This window comes from Pteropus alecto, unplaced genomic scaffold (genome assembly GCF_000325575.1).
Source record: "Pteropus alecto unplaced genomic scaffold, ASM32557v1 scaffold164, whole genome shotgun sequence".
Lineage (NCBI taxonomy): Eukaryota > Metazoa > Chordata > Mammalia > Chiroptera > Pteropodidae > Pteropus > Pteropus alecto.
This window is the reverse complement of record NW_006439568.1, coordinates 20,117,374-20,124,093: the sequence shown is the minus strand read 5'-3', so window position 1 is coordinate 20,124,093 and position 6,720 is coordinate 20,117,374. Positions and strand designations below refer to the sequence as shown.

General features: G+C 41.4%; 1 non-coding gene and 1 pseudogene across 1 annotated transcript; both read left to right on the top strand.

The window, feature by feature from the left end:
- The window catches only part of LOC112483559, a 30,680-nt pseudogene extending 30,243 nt beyond the window's left edge, over positions 1-437 (top strand).
- Positions 438-2,542: 2,105 nt separating this feature from the next.
- LOC112483645 lies at positions 2,543-2,661 on the top strand. Its single transcript, XR_003047722.1, has one exon. It is a non-coding gene; the product is annotated as a 5S ribosomal RNA (ribosomal RNA).
- The last annotated feature ends 4,059 nt before the right edge of the window (positions 2,662-6,720 follow it).

Below are 6,720 nucleotides of genomic sequence, written 5' to 3'. Positions count from 1 at the left end.
GTGGAGGCAGAAGCTGAGGCGCATCCAAGTTTCATTCCACCCGTAACCCACTGCCATGGTGTCGCTGCTGGGAGAGTAATGGACGTTAATACTGCTTTCCACGAGGTGCTGAAGGCTTCCCTCTTTCCCCATGGCCAAGTCGGTGGAATGGGCAACGCTTCCAAATATCTCGGCTCCAAGCCCACCTTTGTGTGTTTGCATCCAACTGTCATGAGTCTATGTATATCAAGTTGGTGGAGGCCTTTCGTGCTGAACAAAAAATCAACCTAATTCAGGTTCATGACAATAAGGAACTAAGCGGAAGGGCAGGCCTCTGTTAAACGGACAGAGACGGGGAACCCTGTGGAGCGGTCACTGCATCTGTGTGGTGGTAAAGGACAAAGGAAATGAAGAATCTCAAGAATGTCATCAAAGAACATTTCAAATGCAAAAAAGAAAAAAATTAAAAACTTGGCTCCTGTTTTAAAAAAATATACATATCCCCAAATCCTATGAATCTATTAAATCGGAGTTTTTTATGATGGGATCTACAGGGCTAACAGATCCCCTGGGTGATTCTACTGCACAACCAAGTTTGAGAATTTCACTCTGTTGATGGGATTCTAATGTGCTTAATCGAAGCCTGGAGCCAATCGGGCTAACTAAGAACTGCCTGGAGTTTGGTTTTTGTTTTTAATTACTGATTTAACTCTATACTTTATTCGGATTTCACTAGTTTTTCCACCAATATCTTTTTCCTGCTCCAGGATCCTAAGATACCATATTACATTTAGTCATCGCGTGCTAGTCACCTCTGGTCTGTGATAGTTTCTTGGAGTTTCCTTGTTTTTTCCTTAACCTTTATAGTTTTGAAGAATCCTGGCAAGGTATCTTGTAGAAGGTTCCTCAATTTGGATTTTTCTGGTGTTTTTCTCATGGTTATATTGATGTTATGGGTTTGGGGGAAAAATTCCACAGAAGTGAAGTAGAGTTATTTCTCGGTATCCTCGGGAGATTGATTCCAGGACCCCTGAGGATATCAAAATCTAAGGATGCTTCAGGCCTTTATGTAAAATGGCATAATATTTGCACATAATCTATGCACTTCCTCCCATATACTTAAATCATCTCTAGATGATTTATAATACCTAACACAGTGTAAATGCCATGTAAATTGTCATGATACTATATTGTTTAGGAAATAATGACATGAAAAAAATAGCCTGTACTCGTTCAGTACAGATGCAACCATCGTAAGCCTAACTACTTAGGACATGTCGGCAACAATGTAACACTTAAAAAACGGTATTTTTGATCCGTAGTTGGTTGAATCCGCAGATGCAGAACCCGCAGATACTGAGGGCCAACTATATCCTTCTAATCACATCATATCAAAGACAAATACTCATTTTTGAAGCTAAGCTTGGTCATCTGGCTAAGGTGGTGTTTGCCAGGTTCCCCATTGTAAGTTACTCCCCCACCCACACTGTACTCCTGGGAGCTGGGAAGCAGGACCCACAGTCAAGGAGAAGGTGAGAATTAAGCTTCACTTCCTAGGGTGGGGAGTATCTACATAAATCGTTTGGAATTCTTGAAATTCTTTTGTAAAGGAGCTGTGTCTCTTTCCCCCCATTTATTTATTTAATCATTTATGAATATCCGTATGGGCTTATGGGTATTTATTTTATACGCTGGGTTATAATCCAATACAATGTTATTTAATTTATTGCTTCCATTTTCTAGCTTCGGCCATTGAAAATTTTTTCAGATTGGCTCCTGTGTCCCTTTGACATGCTCCCATCCTTCTGTTTTTTGAGCACTTCATTACTTTTGGCACTACGAGATACTCTAGATACTCCAAGCTCATCTGGTGTAATCACTCTCCCGGTCCTAGAGGCAGCCATTTCTCCCACTAGAGTTCTTTTTTAAAATGTAAATTCCTGCCTCCCAACCTCAGAGACTCAAATCCAGGTGATCTAGAGAGAGAGCCCAAGAATGTTTTTTTTTTTAAATTAAATGAAATAGAACGTGCTTGTAGTAAAAATAAATTCAAGCAATGCAAAGGGAATATATATATTAAATGTGAGAGTCTATCTTTCTGTCTAAAGGCAACTTGTCAGTTTCTCATGAATCCTTTCAGAAATAATCTACACATATTTTTGAATATGCAGCAAGGTACATATGTATATATTACCCATATTTCTACAGAAATGATAGTACACTACAACACTCTATTGCTCATGCTGTTTTCACTTAACAACATATGTCCTGGAGATTGTTGCATGATCACAGATTGACATAATCCTTTTTGATAGTGGCAGAGAGCTTTAGTGGATGGCCATGGAATACTTTATCTAACCCACTGTTTATAGATAAACATTTATGGTCTCTGGGTTTTGCCTTTACAAGCAATGCTGCTACAAACTCCCTGTCTATACATTTTCAGAAATATTTTAAGACATCACTTTGCTGAACTAACAGCATTGAAATCACTGGGCTAAAGGGTGCATGCATGCCTGTGATATTTTGATAGTGACAAACTGCCATTCAAAGGGTTATGACAGTCTATGGCCATACCACCCTGAACGTGCTCGATCTCATCTGATCTCGGAAGCTAAGCAGGGTCGGGCCTGTTTAGTACTTGGATGGGAGACCACCTAGGAATACCAGGTGCTGATGGCATTAATAAAAATAAATAAATAGTAAGTAAATAAATAATAAATAAAAATAAATTTAAAAATAATAAATAAATAAAAATTAAAAAAAGGGTTATGATAGCATATATTCCCACTAACAATGTATGAGAATATATTTTCTTCACATTCATGACAATGAAGTGTATTGTCAAACCTTTTTATTTTTGCTAGTGCGATAGGTGAGAAATGTTTAAATGTTCAAATGTTCACAACTTTGAGTGACATCAATCATATTTTCATATGTTAATAAATATTTGGAATTTTCATGGGTGTATGAACTCCCTATTCATGCTTTTTGTCCTTTTTTTCTATTGGATTCTCAATATTTTTCTTATTGATTTGTAAGAGCTCTTTATATACTAAGAAAACAAGTATACCCTTGCTTTCTGTGTTATACATATTTTTTCAGAATACATATTTTTTTGAAGTTTCTCAGTGATTTTGATGACAGCCAGGTGGAAACACTGCGAGGGGATTTTATATTAATCAGGTTTGATATGAACCACGTGTGGGCCTCCTCTTACCCATGTGTGGGTAAATTAATGGCTTTTACTTACCAGGTGTGGTCTGTACAAAATCATCCCAGCTACTGAGAGCAGAGATTTCCAGCATTAAACCTACTTTTTGAGGGGTGAGGCAGAGGTTACCAGGGTGATCAGCAGTACACTAACCCATTGCTGTGCAATGCAAGGCTGCCCCTCCCCCCATGTTCCTGAGATTGGATACAATTCAGACTGGGATAACAGGGAGACTCCTTTAGCACCATACCGGACCTTGCCATGGCACTGTTAATCAGGCGGCGTGAAAGTTCTGATTATCTTGTACACAACACTTCCTGCGTGCAGACCCAACGGAAGGCCTCTTCTCCCCTTTTTCATCTTCTGCTCCCCAGGTCGTGAAGCCTTGCCATATCTAGATGGAAACAGTGCACAGCCCAACAGAAAAACAAAAACAAAAACAAAAACAGAAAACCAGGGGCTGTGTGGGGAAGGGGGACGAAACAAGATGTCCAGGAGAAAAGGTTCTTTCTCCAAAGAGAGGGATCTGCCACCTGGGTGTCTGAGGGTCATAATGAGGCCCCTCTGTTGAGAGAATCCCAAAGGGCAAGCTGGTGGAAGGGGCAGAGGAGCCACCTCAGACTCCCTGGTCCCTATGTGGTCTCTAGAATGGATTGGAATGTTCTGCTGAATATAAAATGAAAGGGCTGTTTTATCCATAACTTTGGATTCTGTGTCTGGTTAACTGTATCTGCACCACTCCCTCCTTTCAAGATGCTTGTGGAGAGGAAGGCTGTGGGTTGAGGGCTACATTCTGGGATTGGACCCAAGCTGAGGAATTAGGGGCACCTTAGATGAAAAGTACAGACCGGTGATTCTCAAAGCATGGTCCCAGGACCTGGGAGCTCATTAGAAATGTAAATTCTGGGACTCCACCCCAGAACTACTGACCCAGAAACTGGGATGGCACTTAACAGTCTCTGTTTTAATAAGCCCTCCAGGTCATTCTAAAACTGAATTTTGAAATAAGAGCCGCTGACATCTGCCTTAGCATTTAACTTAGCAGAATGGAGCCTGTAAGCAAAAAGAAGGCACATGAGCAGTAAGGGCGCTCAGGACATCCTCTCCGGGTAGAGGCACACAGTGCCCAGTTACCATGTGGATCCTAAAACTGCCTAGTGTTGGTAATAAATGTTTTTCCCCAGAGATCTGGCCTCAGAGCGTTGTGTCCCAGCTGGGCCTCTTAATCAGAACCTGCAGGAGGTTCCAGGACAGGTTCCAGGGGAGGCCCTGGGGAACTACAGCTTGTCTACAGGCAAGGACTTCTTAAAGATCCGCCCCCATCTGCGCAGGTGGGATGTTTAAGGAGTGTTGCATTGAAGTAGGGATGGGGATGGGGGGTGGGGCTAATTCTTGTTCCAGCATAAGCAGAGTGAGAGGGCTCTCTGCACGAGCTTCCCTGTGCCACTTCTCCCTGGATTTCAGAGGTGAGCTTACTTGTAGGGAGCTAAAGCTCCCCAAATTCAAAAGAGTGCATGGATTATCTCGGGAGGCCTGCTTGCATAAAAAAGAAAAGGCTGGTTCTGTGGAATTCCAGGAAGAAGAAGATTAAGTGTAGACAAAGGGAGTGTCGAAGGGAGTGTCAAAGGAAGTGTCGATTGTACCTCGATCTTCAGGATGTTACTTTTACTATGTTATCTTGGGATACACCAAGGAACAGATTATGTATAAAAAGAAGCATGAGAAATAAATTCGGAGAGACAGTTGTGAGATCTGTTCTCCCTCCTGCACCCTGTCTGTCTTCTCTTTTTTCTCAGTCCCCGCTCCCCCATTCAGGTACCCGGTTTGACTTGGTCGGCTGGCTTCCGACACTTACTGGGCTTAATTCACTCAATCCAAAAACAGTTCACCTTGACCAAGTTAAAGAACAAGAGGTATATATATATATCTTGGTAGATTTTTCATGGCTCCAAAATAATTCTGGGCCTGGATCATTATGCCAGCTGTCTCCATCAGCAAGTAACCTTGGTGAATACTATCGTGTGATTCATCGCCAAGTCACATATTTTTTGCAAATATTTTCCTATAAAATATTGAAGACTACATCTGACTTTGGGTCTTTGGAAGAGATTAAGTTTCCTGTAAATGTCTAATGCCTTCTCGAGGGTTTCGGCCGCAGTGCTGCCGGCAGGAACGCTGTGACGGGAAGCTCTGCGCTCGGGGTGCTGGCAGCTCGTCGCCTCCACTCAACAGAGCTTTCTGTAGGCTGGAAAAGATTCGGCAGACCTAAAATTTTTCAGAATTACTTTTTAATTATAGTCCCTCTATTTTTCTTCCTTTCCTAGAGGTCAAATTCAAAAATTCCAAATACCGAAATGATTGTTTAAAAAGATGTTTAGTTTAAAAAGCCATCTTAGTCCCAGCCTGAGGTTGGGGACTAAAAGGGGCTGTGTGGGCCCTGAATGGGAAGGCTCTGTCCCCTCCGGGGTATTGGGTGAAACCTCTAGGCCTTCCAGCAAGGCTTTCCAGAGACTGATGGTGCAGCAAGCCGGACACTGTGTGGTCCCTGAGGCAAGAACGGACATCCCAGTCCTTGCGAGACCGAACTGGTTTTTCTAAATTTCCTGCTCCAGGCTGAGGAAAGCAGGTCCCGAGAACTGGCTCGCTGGCATTTACACTGGCAGAAACTGGGCTTCCCATGTCTCAGATTTCCCAGAATGATCTGACTTATTGACATTACACTTCAAGATGCAAACTGAAAGCTCTTGAAAAGCTGTGCTTATATGCCTCATAAAAGGTTTTAGCAGCTTTACATAACACACACACACACACACACACACACACACACACACACACACACACACTCAGTCCAAACAGTCTTTCTGCAAAGAGAATGTTGTATTTATACAGTACATTTTACAGTACATTTTAACAAGTCTCCCTGGTCTTTTTGCTGCACATTTCTAACAGCTGTTTTGGAGGTCAAAGGAAGTCAATCTCTGGATATCCTGCAGTAGAGCAGACTCTTAACCTGAGGGTTACGACCCCCCCTGAAATAACATGCCAAATTGTGTATATGAGTATTCTTCCCCCCTGGAGTCAAGAGGACATAGTTTTCATCAGAAAGTCAAAAAGCTCCATTGGCGTTGAAGAACCTCAGCATGTTGTTCAAATTTAAATGCCATGGCAATGATTAATTTCTGTTGCCTGCAAGTGGATATTCCTGAAGGATCATGCTCAAGGTTATTCACCAATGTCTCTGCCCAACACAATACAGTGCAACACACATATATACTCAAAATCAGATTCATACCCATATTTTTTTTTTTGAGATCAAGTTTTTCAGTATAGAATAGTGTTCTCATATCCCTACGATAATTCTAAATTCGGTTGTTAATATTTATCTTTTAAGCTTTAAGTATTTTTTTTTATTAAAAGAGATAAAACATTACAGATAAAATTTAAGTTCTCATGGTTCCTGGTCTAACTTCTCTTTCAAAAAGAATTTACATGGTTGATTTTAGAACTTATCTTTTAGCTAATTGTTA